Source organism: Hippopotamus amphibius, chromosome 12 (assembly GCF_030028045.1).
Source record: "Hippopotamus amphibius kiboko isolate mHipAmp2 chromosome 12, mHipAmp2.hap2, whole genome shotgun sequence".
In the NCBI taxonomy this organism is placed as follows: domain Eukaryota; kingdom Metazoa; phylum Chordata; class Mammalia; order Artiodactyla; family Hippopotamidae; genus Hippopotamus; species Hippopotamus amphibius.
The window spans coordinates 100,566,705-100,581,952 of NC_080197.1; positions in this window are offsets into that span (position 1 = coordinate 100,566,705).

Genomic DNA, 15,248 nt, shown 5'->3' on the forward strand with positions numbered 1-15,248 from the left:
GTGCACTCAATTTCTGTTCTCGAAGGGAAAAGGAATCCTATGTAGAACTGAACAACAGATAATGAACTCCATTAAGTAGGGCAGACTGAGTAGGGACTGACTGAGAAGATTTAAGATTAAATCGAATTTTCTTCCCCGAGTTAGAAGTTTCATAAACTCTTCAACAGGCAAAAGTTTATCCACAGATCTGGCAGCCCTTGAGATGGGGCGCCTAGCCCACGGTCCTACTTCCTTTCCTCTTTCATAATTCTCCTCCAGGCTCAGGAGGTCCCTGTGACCCAGAAAGGAAGGAAAGGCTTTTCCGTCCCACTTGCACCTGTTTTCTAAACTATCTTTTTTTTCATAAGATGAGTTTGGAAAAGGGGCAGGAGAAGGAATGGTTGGGTAGCTTCCTTATTTTGTTGTATCTCAGCACATGTTCTCCCAGCACCGTGGGAGAGAAAATTCTGCTGTGTTTAAGGAGTAGGAGATTCTCAGAGTATTTCTGAGAGCCTCTTAAGAGACATGAGATACTGAGCTGTGCTGGGGAGAAGTGGGGAGAAGGAACGCTATTCACATAGTTTCTTCCTCAGATTTCTGCTTTGGGCACAAGTTTCAGGGTGTGGCAGTAGAAGAGGGGGTCAGGCAGCTTTTGGGTTTCTCCATCAATGTACAAGCTCCACAAAGCGGGCGTCTGAAAAGTAGTGTCTCCCACAGCACCTGGAATTATGCCTCACACACAATAGACACTTCATAATGGTCGAATAAATGAACAAATGAGAAGAAATGGCTCTTTAACTCTGATTTTCAGAAACATCAAGGATGTCTATGCTTACTGGTCCTGACTTGATTTGTGTTACGGTCAATAGTCTGAAAGTGATGGAGTTAAAAGGAATGAGACTGCTCTTTTTCTTTCCATCTCACTGCCCTATCTGAGCGATTTTCCGAATGCTCCACTGTGAAACATTCCTAGCTTCCAGAGTTCTCTGTATTAGCTCCTCTTATGAGAACAAGGCACTTTTAATGTTCTTTTTAATCCCTTTTTATCCCCATTTCCTATTCCTATGCCCCTACATACTCTTCAATATATAACCTGAATGTTCACTTTTCCTGGGATCCTTTTGCTACTGTATTTTGTAAAATATGAGTTATTTTGTATACATTAATTTACAATTGACACTGTGTCGTGCTACAGATCTTCTTCTCACTGTTAATATTATTTTAATTTTTTTCTCTGAGCCCTCTGCTCTGCCACGTGCCTGAGTGAACATCTAATCCATCGCCTTTACGTGCTGCATCGTCTTCCACAGGGCACACCCATCACATTTCACATGCTCACCCTCAGTGCTGGACACCAGACTGCCTGTGAAATCCCACCCGGAAGCGGTGTTGTGCCAAGCGTCCTCGTACTTGTCCCCGTATGGATGGACGGGTGGGATCAATAAGGCATATGGGCAAAATTGTATATTTCACCTAACTAACTGCTGGCACTCCCTCTCCAGAATGGCCTTGCCGTCTTCCTCCCAGCAGCAGTGAGGAGGGCTCCTACATCCTGTCCTGGTGTTTCTGCCAGCTTGGTATTATCTAGCTCTCAGTTTTTGCCGCTCCAATGGCTCTAAAGTGATATCCCATTATAGCTTTAATTTACACTTTTTTTAAACAATTTTTTTTTGTTTTTGGCTGCACCGTGTGGCTTGTGGGACCTTAGTTCCCCTACCAGGAGGTGAACCAGGGCCCTGGGCAGTGAAAGCGCAGAGTCCTAACCACTGGACTGCCAGTGAATTCCCTACAGTTTTAACTAATATATATTTTTTAATCTTCCTATAGTATTTATTTTTTTAAGTGTACAATTTGATATTTCTTTTCTTATTAGTCATCTATTTTATACATATTAATGTATATATGTCAGTCCCAATCTCCCAATTCATCCCACCCCAACCCCCGCACCCCCCGTAATTAATGTGTTTTTAACAAATGTTTCTCTTTGTATGTGGACTTTTCATGTTTCATCTTCTATAAATTGAATGTTCTTTTCGGCTGTTCTTTATCAGAGTTCCTGACTTTTCCTTGTTGATTGCAGGAATCTCTTGTCAGTTTCAGATATTGCAAATATCTTTTCTAAACTTGTCATATCTCTGTTAACTTGGTCCATGACATTTTTTGTTGAACAAAAATCTTTAATTTTTATAAGGTCAAATTTGTTCTTTTGGCCTTACATTTTACATTTCTGGGGTAAACAGCTTTATGAAGATAATATTTTTATGACAATAATGAAAGGGACAGAGAAAATGCTTTTGATAGTTTTATGTCAAACAACAAACTGCAGAGTTGAACACGAATGTCTCCTAATGGCATCAGGCTTCTCCATCACTATGAGTGACTCTGAAGTTTTCTGTAGACCCAAGTGGAGAATAAGATTTGCGTGTGGCATGTGCTAAAGAACTTTCTCACCTAAGTGGAGAAGGTCTTTTGAAGAAATACCCTTGTTCCCAACAAAATCTAGCTATCTGGTTCAGGGTTGCCTGGCAAAGAAGCTTGGGCCTGCCCAGGGGCTGAAGGGTTTAAATGCCTTTGTGCCTCATACAGCCTGCCCTTAGTGACTTCATTTTTCTTATTGAGTCTTATTAAAGATAGGTGATGAGAAAAAGACGGCACTGTGAATGTTCCCACAGTGGCTTATACTAATTGGATTTTTTATTTTCCTTTGTGACCAATTGTTACTGACTGAATGTTTGTTGAAATCTCAGCCCTCAGTACGATGATATTAGGAGGTGGGGATTTTGGGAGGTGGTTAGGTCATGAGGGTGGAGCACTCATGAATGGGACTAGTGTCCTTACAAAAGAGATACCAGGGAGCTCTCTTGCCCTCTCCATCAGTGAGGCTACAATGCTATCGGCTGTTTGCAGTCCAGAAGAGAGTCTTTACCAGCACCTAAACGTGCTGGCACCCTGATCTCAGATTTCCAGCTTCCCAGTCTGTGGTATTCTGTTATAAGCCTGAACAGACAAGATACCAGTCATTCGGTTAGCCAGAAAAAATGTAGATTGGTCCCCAAAGAAACTGGTTGGTGGACAAATTCAAATTTTATCCACAATTGCAATGCGGGGTACAGTTAGGTGATGTAGTAGGATGAATCATGTTCCTTCAGGATTCAAGTCGACTCAGAAACTCAGAAGGTGACCTCCTCTTGGGAAGAGGAGAGGACACAGAGACACACATGAGAAGAAAGCCACGTAGAGATTGGAGTTATGTTGCCACAAGTCAAGGACTGCCAGGAGCCACCAGAGACTGGAAGAGAAAAGGAGGTATTCTTCCCTAGAGCCTTCAGAGGAAGCATGGCCCTGCTGAAATCTTGATTTTGGACATCTGGTCTCCAGAACTGTGGGAGAGTGAATTCCTATTGTTTTAAGCCACCAAGTTTGTGGTAATTGACCACATCAGGCTTAGGAGACAAATACAGGTGGACTGATGACAGGGTACGTTTTCAGGCTACAGATGTTCATTGCTTCCTGGTACCTGGAGAACCAGGACCAGAATGACTTCTGAGTAACCCACCTGCTAAGAAGGCTGTTTCTATCACAGTTATTGCCAGTCAGAAAGTTGCCTGGTTTTGATGTAAAGACTGACTCTCAAGGTCCCCTCAAGTAATGGTCTAATTGTCCGCCCTTTAAATCTGAGACTTTGGTCACAGTTTAACTCACGTTTCACCCCATGCTCCAGCATCCCATCTGGGAGGTGATCACCACTCTTCTCTCTTCATATGAACCCTTCCCTTCCTTTTCCTCTCTGGGGTATTCAAATAGTGGGGAGAGAAAGAACCAGGGGGACAAACCTGAGGTGATCCTTAAGGAAGGAGTTTACACAATAGAAGCCCAAGGATACCATTCATTTATGCGGCAGTTATTCTCTGGGAGGTAGGTATGCGATGGGCACTGGGAGCGGCGCTGGAGGAGCAGGTCTGGCTTGATGTCCTTCTCGGGTTTGAGTGGCTGCCCAGCCTCTCTGTGCTTGCCTCTCCTAACACGTCAACACACTGTGTTCTCACTCAGCTCTTCTGACGACGTTTTGTGGCCTCCTGGGGGCTGTACCTGATCGGTCCTCCTGGTATACAGCTTTCTACCTCTCATGTCCCAGCCTTAGGGATGGGAGCTCACAGAGCTCTGAGAGCTGGCTGAGTCTTCCTGGCGTCCTACCTAGTGGCTAGGCCAGGTACACTCTCTCTCCGTGTGGGATCTAAGTTCCCCGACCAGGGATCGAACCCAGGCCCTTGGCAGTGAAAGCTCGGAGTCCTCACCACTGGACCGCTGGGGAATTCCCTCACTCTCTCTCCTCTTATCCTCTCTGTGGCATCCAAGTTTTCTCACTCTGGGGACCTGACAAGACTATCTCAGCATTTTAAACGATCACATTACTGTGTACTTCAGGAGTTTCTTCTTGGCTCCCACTCTCAGAGGCATTTCTACCTCTCTGGCAACAACGCAACCATCAGAAAAATCTTGCTGTCACTGAGTGACACGTGTGCCACGAAATAGAAACCATAGCATTCTGGGAGGCAAAGCAGACAGGACTTAACTAGATACATAGAAGGAAAGAGGAGACATCGAGGCACTCGTGGTCAGGAGAGGAAACTCATAGTAGGGGAGCAGTGAATGTGGAGAAAACGGTTTCATTTCTGGAAGGAGGGTCTCAGTTGAGAAAGTCTGGGTGGTACTAGGCTGGCTTGGATACCTCCAGGACTGGGTGAACCCAAACCTAAGGGTACTTACTTCTGGGATGGTCAGGTGTTCAGCCTGCAGCTCCTTCAGTAGGGCATTCCCAGTCACATCCATTATGAAGAGTGGAGCTTGGATTCAGCCATGGGTCCACTCACTGTCAGGTCGTTGAAGAGGCAGTGGGAGCAGGAATTGATCAGATCTGAGGGGCAGTGTGGATGCTCTAGAAGGCTCATCCTCAGACCGCATGGTGACACCAGAGGCGCAGGGCTGACCTCTGCCCAGGAACTGTATCTGCAGGAATTTCTCATCTCAGAGTCAAGTGACTCTTGGTGCTACCTTCATTTCAGCTTAACGGGAAGCCCACTGTGGATTGAGATCGCCAAACTCTTCGGTCTGACATTTAAAGCCCTGCGCAATTTGATCTTTCTCTTTTTCTCATGTTTAATTCTGAGAATACGCCTCCACATACCTGTCTTCAGTCACAGTCATCTACTCGCCATTTCCCAAATGTGGCCGTCAGTCCGCTGACGCTGAGCCGTCTCACACTCACGCCTTCTGGCGCTTCTGCCTGCGGAAGCCCGACACGTGTTTATGTCTCAGCTTCAGTCACCGCCACCCCCAGGTTCTCCCGGTAGGGTTTATGCCCCGCTATTCCAAACTTGCACACTACCTCGGACGTCTGTTATATAATGCGTCCCATTTTGTCCTGTGCTGAAGTTATTTTATATGTTTGTTTCCCCATCCAGCTTGGAAGGGCCCTTTTTGTTGTGGTTGTTAAATTTATACAACTCTGCTGTGCCTAGGACAGTGCTTTGCATATAGAAGCAATCAATAGAGTTTGTTGAACGGAACTCTCTAACGTTGAAGGTAAATCACAATTGTGGTTGTGTATTGAATAAGGAAGACTGAGTCGATTTTTAGCATTTATAACACTGTCTGGTCTTTATTAACACCTGGCAAAGTTTCCCATAAGTCTTAGGGTTTTTTCTTGACCCCACCGCACTTCCTCACCACAGCCCTGGCCCAAGTCTTTGGCTTTAGCCCTTCCTTCCAGGCACACCCTTCCTTGGATCCTGGTTGAGCTTGTTGTGCTGACAGCAGCCTGGCTCTCAGAGCCGGTCCAGAAGTTTCATGCCTACCTTCTCCTGGGAATCCTATTCCCTCTTCCTCCTCTGTCTTGATGCTATTAGGCCTTTCCTTTTAAGATGATTTTTCACTCTCTATTCTCCTGAATCATGTACCTTAGAGTGCAAGAGCCAGGGTTATATAATGGTTAAAAATGTGAATTTAGGAGCCCTATGGTCTGGGCTTGAATTCCAGCTCTGCTACCTGCTATGTCCTATCTTAGGACACATGCTTAACACTGCCAAAGAAACATTCTCATGGTAACAGAGACATAATAATAACATACCACCTCATAGAGCTCTCCTGAGGATTAAATGAGAGGCGTGCAAAACACTTAGCAGACTGAGCCTGGCATGTAGCCAGATACTTAAAATAGTGGCTGTTGCTCTCATTCTTTGTCTCTTTTTCTACATATTTTGTCAAAAGTATTGTTTGGTACTCTTGTTTGTAGTATATCTTTTAAACACAATTTATGTTATCCTTCTACATCATCCGCCATCAGAGATACTTGATATTTATTTGCAAGATAAAGGCAGCCTCCCACCTTCCTCTGGGTAATCCTTATCCTTTCTTTGCTTTCGATATTGTTCGCATTTGAGCCTCTCATGTATAGTTTCACCTGGAAACTGATCCCCTTGCCGTGGAGCTGTTCTTTTGATTTTATGTAAACTTTCATGGAGAAAGGTGTTTTATTATTGTCTTCTCCAGTACAAAAGAGAGAGACAGATAAATTACGCATCAAGGGCAGCCCTGTTCCCAAAGCACACCGAAACAAACAAGCACATCGCAAACCTGTGACTCGCTCGGGTGGGTAAAGACGAGGCTCTGAACTTAAATTCCCCTTGTGTTTAAAAACTGCAGAAATGGTAAATGGTAAACTCTCGCAGCAGCTCTTTCAGACGAGCCCTTCGTTAAACACATTTCCTCTCACAACATTGGAATCCGAGTCCATGCTGGAGACTCTCCAGTCAGCCTGTTGTCCTGTCCCTGAGCTATGCATCTCCTCTCCGAAGAAGGCCTGAAGTGATGCGGGAGGGGGTGGATGGGAGGGCTTGATCCATGTTCAGTAGCGGAAGGAAAGTCTAATGAACAAAATATAGGACTCGGGGCTGGGCCAGATCTGAATTCCGACCTTCTTCTTTAACCTTGTAAGCGGAAGCCTAATGAGGGGATTTCACTCCTGGAGCACGTTCAGAGAACTGCTTCCTTCTTCCCCCAGAACCTACTCTGCGGCAAGCCTCCTGCTCCCGCAGCAAGTGGTTGATGGGATCAAGAGACAGAGGTCTGGAGCCGCAGCGTGAGGGCAGGACCCGTGTCTTTCATCACTGTGTATCCCTGGTCCCTCTGTGTGTGTGCGTGTGTGTGTGTGTGTGTGTGTGTGCACGCGCACGCAAGTACCTCTGCACACACGTGTCTTCATTTCTCTCCCTGGGTCTATCTGTTTATTGATTCTGTATCTGACCTTTAATTCTCCAACATTCATTCAATCAATGTCTATAGACTGGGTACAACTCTCTGTGGGGCACAGTGCTGGCCACTAGGAATTCAGGCAAAAGATAAGAAGAACTCTCCCCTATAATTCTTAATGATCTATTAGAAAAGGTTGGCTTTATTTCATTTCATTTTTTGCTGTTTTATTATGGATATTTTTAGGCATGCAAAAAAGTGGAGAAAAGAGTGAAACAAACCTCATTGTACCTATTACCCAACTTCAAAATTTATTAACGCATGGCCAGTCTTGTTTCCTGTTTCCCTTGATCTACGGCTTTGCCATCCCTCGCTGCCCACACACACACACTAGATGACTGTGAGGCCAACCCCAGGCCCCATGTGGTTTGGGTAGGACGGTTCTGACTTCTTCAGAAGGCGTGTGAAGAGAGGGCACCCGTCTTGCCAATGCTTCTGCTGTGGTGTCTTGGCAGTGCCCCTGTCTCGCCTTCAGGTCTTGGATTTTGGACACTGCAGAGGGTTTCTGAGAGAGCCTCAGGAAGACCAGGCCTCCAGAAGACCCCCCTTAACCCTGACGATCTTGTTTTCGGAGAATCCCACCTCTCCGGCAAATTATGAGGACATGGCAATGGTTTGGGTGTGGGGTGGGACGGGGCTAATGGCAGCTCTGCCCCCCCATGAGTAGGTGAGCCCGGGAGGGCTGCCCTGCATGGCCAGAGGCTGGCGGCTCCTCCTGCACTTCCTCCCAGCACTCTCCCAGGCCCCTCCGGTCCAAGCTTGCCTGAAAGTCTCAGGTCCGTGCTGACCTGGATTCTGGGCCTTTGCCATTTGTGAGCCTTTTTCTTGCTCTGTCATTGGAAGGTGGTGCTTGAGGTTGAGGTCAGGTTGGCAGGCAGAGAGCCTGGGGCATAGGAGTGGGAGAGCAATAGGCATAGTATTAATAATAAGAAGAAATCCAATGCTCATCGAGGTTACTACGTGCCAGGCACGGTTCTGAGCCTCTTGCATGTACTCATGTGTCACAACGAATCTGTAAGGCAGGTAGTAGTACTGTCCTCAGAGAGTTTAGATGACTTAACCAAGGTCACATGGGAGAAGGAGGCAGAGCTGGAAAACAAACCCAGGCAGCTGAGTTCTAGAGCCTGCCCTCTTAACTGTAGTTTCTGGGGGGTCTTGTGAACAACCATGGACTGCTAGGGGGAGACTCTGACAAACGAAAGGTAAAGCCAAGGAGGAGAGAAGGCCATGTATATAAATGAACGAACAGGGCGTCTCGTAACAAAGGTACCATATTCATGCAAGATGTTAACACTGGAAGAAGCTGTGTGGGGACAGGGGTAGAGGGGAACTCTCTCTTCTTTCTGTGCAATTTCCTGTAAACCCAAAGCAGCTCTAAAGGATAAAATCTTCCCGAGATAATATTGACTGATAAGTTGGGACGATAACCATGGTTGAAAGCTGAGGTTGGAAAATTAAAACTTTTATGCTTAAGTACCATGGGGGGGGGGTGATTCCTCAAAAATCTGATTACTTAACACTTACCATACATTATAAGAATAAAACGAGATTCATGTATGTGAAAGCGCTTCGTTAATGGCAAAGCTTCTTACTTCTGCTGATTTATATTTGCCGTCTTCTTGGGCCTCTGACTCTTCTCTTGTGGTTTCTGTTTCCGGCAGGCATTTCCTGCCAAGTCAGTCTCTGTGTTGCTGGATTCTGCTTCTGTGTGTTCTGTGTTGGACCTGTATTTGTGTTTCTGACATCATCCTTGCCCAAAGTATCTCTGTCCCAGAGCGACTCTTAAGGAACATTGCCCTGTTCCACCACAGCCAATGCCTGCGTGTATTATGGCTAGAAGTGGAGGTCAGGTTGAGCGTGCACCTGTGTCAGCATGACGGGTGTGGATTTCCAAGCAGGACCCCGCTTCCCACGCATGTTCATGAATATGACCAGGCAGCCATGTGCCCTGTGATGGTTGACTTATGCATTTCCATTTTTCTTGTAAAGAAAATGGATAACTTCTGTTTTGAGTTTTCCTTGGGGCTAAGAGAACTAAGAACTGAGATATTTGGATTAGAGTGCTAAGAAAAATAGAACAAATATTCGCTGAAACAGCTAGATACTAATTTTGCTTATCTGTGTGACCCAAGAGAAGATCATGAGTGACCCTAAGTAGGTCCATTAAGGTTTTTCACTTAGCTAAATCGTGCACCTTTTATGAGCAGATTATAAAACCACGAGGCAGCCCTTTGACATCTCCGTTCAGTTTTATAGCTCTGTGTAGACAGGTCTCAATAAATAACACAGACAATACTGCTCAACTGATAAAAACAGATTTTCCTACACAGAGCGCATTTGGGAACCGTGAGGACTCAGCCGCTGTTTCTCTGGTATATTGTGATTCACTCATGCTTGAGAAGGTTTAGCTGTGGGAAATTGCTGGAACTCCAAAAGCAGCAAGTGCCCATTTTCCTTACCAGTTTCTCGGAACCTGTAAAATAATCTAAGAATAGAATCAAAGCAAGGGGAAGTATAGGCTCACATGTTTGCTAAAAGAAAAACAGCCAAACAGCCAAAGGTATAATTTAGGGGAAACAAAAGCATGATGTGTGAGAGTATACACATGTTGACACTTGTTTGCAGTTGCTACATGTGAGATTAAAGTCTGTTTCTAGATGGGAACCCACGGGGTGGTTCTCCCCATCGTTTGGGAATGCACCTGCTGCTGTGTGAACGAATAACACGCAGTTACCCCTGAAGGAAGACTCTCAGATACCCTGGGACATATCTTTTCCCTGCTGTGCTTCTTATGTGGGAGTTGACACCCTTCTGGGAACCAACAAAATCTGAATGTGTATCTGAGAAACGCAGACTTTCCCTGATGTGGCTCCTCCCCAAACTACAGTCAAGATTGCTGGGCCTCTGTCCTCTGCTATCATTTTCTTTGCTTTTTCTATCTATGGATCTTGTTGCCCTCCCCAAAAGGAACCCCATCTAGATGCTCTGAGGCATCTGGCCGTAGCTTTCGTTCCGGGCTTTGCTTCCATCTATCTTGCCTCTGTCTCTTCTCACTGCCATAGTCACAGATGTAATATTTTCTCAGGCCCTTCATGGCTCTTTGCTCAGTACGTGTCTCTCAGTGGATCTCCCCGATTTTTATCAAATGCTGTGACACTCGCTGGCCATTTCAAATGCATCGATCATTTACATATTTGTGAGTCTACGTCACAAAAATAAATCAGAAACCGTTGATGCCATTGCTCTTCTATAGTCAAACTTATGTGAGTAATTTCCATTGTATATTAGGTTTATATGATTGGACAAGATGTATTCTATCTTGTCTGCTCACCATGTATAATGGGGGTTGGATTTTAGCCTCTGTTTTACGAGGGATTCATTAGTGACTATTTATTTTCTTTCTTCGGAATGATTAACTTGAAGAACCATTACATCAAGACAAAATGCTTCTCACATTGCACCACCCTGGACGCCCTGGGTTTTGTTCTGTTGGGAACTTGAAACCTCAGCCTTGGTTTCATGTACACTCCCTCCTATCATGGTTTTTTTTTTTTAACTTTTTATTTGTTTATTTTTTATAATAAACTGCATATATTTAGAGTGTACAATTTGGTATCCCAGTCTCCCAATTTGTTCCCCCCCCAACCCTCCCCGCTTTCCCCTTTGGTGTCCATATGTTTGTTCTCTACATCTGTGTCTCTATTTCTGCCTTGCAAACCAGTTGATTTGTACCATTTTTCTATAGTCCACATATATGTGTTAATATACAATATTTGTTTTTCTCTTTCTGACTCACTTCACTCTGTATGACAGTCTCTAGGTCCATCCATGTCTCTACAAATGTCCCAGTTTCATTGCTTTTTACAGCTGAGTAATATTCCATTGTATGTATGTACCACATCTTCTTTATCCATTCATCAGTTGATGGACATTTAGGTTGCTTCCATGTCCTGGCTATTGTAAATAGTGCTGCGATGAACATTGGAGTGCATGTGTCTTTTTGAATTACAGTGTTCTCTGGGTATATGCCCAGTAGTGGGATTGCTGGGTCATATGGTAGTTCTATTTTAGTTTTGCAAGGAACCTCCATACTGTTTTCCATAGTGGCTGTATCAATTTACATTCCCACCAGCAATGCAAGAGCGTTCTTCTTCTCCACACCCTCTACAGCATTTACTGTGTGTAGATTTTCTGATGACTGCCTATCATGTTTGAAAATACTAGCTAATATTTATACGTGCTTATTATTGAACATTCATTCAATGTTAACAACAATCCAAGAAAGAAAATATTGTAAATTTCCCTCATATTATACTTGAGAAAATTGAGTGACAAGAAAGTCAATTAACCAGCCCAATGTCACCCAGCCAATAAATGCTGGAATCACGATTCCAGCCAGATGGCCCGGCACTAGCAGCCTTGCTCTCGACTCCGCACTGCTCTGCATCTGATGTGCTTGACATGGCTCATGCCTGCATGTGAAGACCTACTGTCTCTGAGGGTCAGATATAAAGTGTGATGCACTGGTCAAGTTTGAACCTTGTATTACAGAAAGTGAACCAGGATGCTCAGTGGAGATGCCAAGGGGAGAGGAGTTTTGAATTTCTCATAATCTCAGTCTTTGCCTCTTCCAACCCGCACGGAATCAATATGCAATCCAAGGAAAAAGAATGTGCTTGCTATGCAATGTGTCGTCAAAAGAATGTCTAGTGTTCTGGTCCAACAGACTGGTGCCTGAGACCTTCCTTTATAGAAATTCCAGAGCCCCCTCTGTTTGGTTTATAACAGTTTCAAAGGTTACAGATGGTCTCATTGCTCTAAAAATAAATATCTTGTGGATCTTTGAAACTCGAAACCTGGCCATTTCTTCATGTGCTCCTGATTAATGGATTCATGAAAGTCACATAAAAATCAGCTTCTAAAGGCTTAGCCTCTTTGATTAATATTGAATTTAGGCAGTTGTCTATTTCTTCATTTATATGACAAATTTTTAACTTCTGAGAAAAACTTCTAATAACTTTGTGTCAGTTCCTTCATGAAAAGTTCAAAGCCAAAGCAGGTAGCAGCAGTATCAGACTACAGTAATGAAAAATTTCACATAATTAATCATTCCTTCAACAGACACACTGGCATTCATCCAAGAAAAGGGAAACGTTCCTTAGAGGAGGGTTTGATACCACAACTTATGTTTACCTCAATTAATAGCCTCTTTGGGAAACCCGAAGCGAAAACGATTATTAGTGGAATGCTCTGACTCTTTCTTTGCTAGCTGCAAGTGACAGGCTGGATTCTCCACGTACTGAGATTGCATTTTCAGAGTGGGCTTTCTGGGTCCTGCGATCATTTGCTTTCCGATATCCAAATTTTTCTACTCATGCGTTATTTATGAACTACCATATTTCATACAACTCTCAGGGAGGAAGCCTTCAACTCATTGATTGATTTCACATCATGTCAGACGATACAGCTAATGTATCTGCTTCATAGTTTTAACTAAAAATGTTCTTTCCATGTAATTTTCACTTGGCAATGTAGAATGGTATTTTCTGTTATATAGAAAAGAATGTGCTTATGTATGTACACACACAAGCACACACGGCCAACTTCTTACACGCTTTTATGGTGGTGCCACAGCCTATGAACTGAAAAGGGTAAATGAGGCAAGAAACTGGCCATGTTCACAACAGGGAAAGCCACTCTTTTTTCCTTGTTAAGTATTAATAACATATCAATATACAGTAAATTTATTACTAATGATTCCTGGTGGGAAACAAATGGACTCAGTGAAAATTTATCATTTTTCAGTGACTAGTATATGGTATATTAGCATTTGTAAGAAGAGCAGCAGTCATTAGTTCAATGAACCAGTAATAAAACTGAGAGTGGAGATGTCCACAGGCTCATTCTACTAAAGTTGATCCAAATTAGCCAGGGCATTGACACCTACACACTGGACAGGCCATACCTGAAACCCATTTTTTCTATGAAGACCAAGTTGACAAGAAAATCCTAGACTATACTGAAACTGAATAACTAAAAGAATTGCATTCCCTTGGACAAAGGTAATTGATAACAGCATCCAACTGAAAAAATTATGTCCATATTGAATATCTCCTATAGATATCTGTAAGTATCACGAAGGATGCACAGATGAAAATATCAGTCTTTAGGCTCTGCGGAGGAAAATCGACATCCTAATTCTTCAGGGTGATCAATTTGAATCCTAACTCTGCTGGTTTCGGGGTCTTCACTAAGGCTCTTGCCTCTGCTCAGAACTGAATCTTTTCCCGGTATTGCTAAGCAAGTTTCATTTCGCTCTTATAGTGGATGCAGGATTATTTTCATCAGGATTTCATTACCCAGACATTGGCTGGCTGGACATTTGCTTGATGATGTACTCTACTTTCTCATACCTGGGGGTCAGAATTCTGACCTTTTGTGTTTTATACGTAGACTGTCCCTGGGCTCTGGTCCTTGAGGAGTTTTATCCTGCCTTCTCTGGTGGGAAGAGTAACTTTCTATTTGGGATCTGAGATAAAAATGAATCACCCACTGGCAGAGATATAGATGTCAGGATACTTCCACTGTAAAGTCATTAACTCTCTCCATCTCACCCAAATCCCAGAGATTCAGAGTCCATTTTTTTAACTATTTTACCTCCACTGTCATGTGGGCTGTGTAAGGATCTGTGTCTGCTTAAGCTGCTTAAGCTAAAATTCTGAGTATATGTCCACTAGGCTAGGTCTATCCATACGTGACTTTGGGGGAATAAAGAGGATACTAAACCTCCTCTCACTTTTTAAAATTTCCGATTGATTATGCAAAATTTTCAAGTCTAAAATAACAACAAATGCTTGAACTGATGTTTCTACAAAAGTAAAATTCTTGTAAACAAAATTACCCATCACAAACATATATAAACTTTTATATATGTTTGCTTATACATGGTGTACATCCCTGAAGAGCCTCCCCAAATAAGTGGGTTAAGTTTAAATTAGAAAGCTTAATACAAAAGGCTAAGAAATATATGGAAGATACTAATTAATTGAGTTGAATTCTTTTTAAAACATGGGATGCTACTAAGAATGGTTTCAGAAAAGTTTTCTTTTCTTTTTAAAATAGTGATGTTCAAACATGCTGGTTAACCATCCTGGCAAGTTACAAATCTCAGAAGCTTAAATGAAGAGCAGTTGTATGAGTGGTGAATTTTTTTTGGTTACCAATGACTAAAAAGTGCACATTTCCTAGTTTAGCCAAAAAACATTTCTCTGGGTTTCTGGACTAGTAGAGGTCAAACTATTGATTCATATTTTACAACTTCTTTAGCTTTGATTCATAAATCTTAAATTTCCCTAATTGCTGGTGGGTAAAAATGGCTATAGAAAGTCATTTTATTAATGATGGAAAAATTTCCTGATAAATTAGCTGTCAAAACTTGGTGAAAGTTCTTGTATTATCATGGAAGATAGGTAGGGCATTTAAATAAATGTGTTTATGGAGAGGGGAAAAGGCCTTCATGTACACTCTAGACTTTTGAGATTGATTTTTGAGCCAAAGCCATCCTTGAAAGGACAAGAGCCCTTGAAAGTAAGCTTTATTTTGTTTTTAAATCTCAAAACCAGAAGCTGCTTACACAAAGACACTACAGACTTCTTAGTGAATAGATACTATGAGAGGAAGCTGAAATTTTTGGGCAAGATTTGCCAATTATAAAGTATCACTGTGCCTATTTGCCCGATGTTCACTCAATACCTAACCAGCCACATAGTTTGTTATCGATATTACTTTGCATGTGGAAGTTCTGATCGCCCCAAAAGAAGTAAAACAGGCAAAATAGCTAACAGAGGAAAGGCAGAGCTTCTCCATTGCTATTTTCTGATATTGTAAAAAACCAAAAACCAAAAATCCCTTTTGATAGCTATGAAGGACTCCATGGCTAGAAGCTACTTCCCGAGGGAATA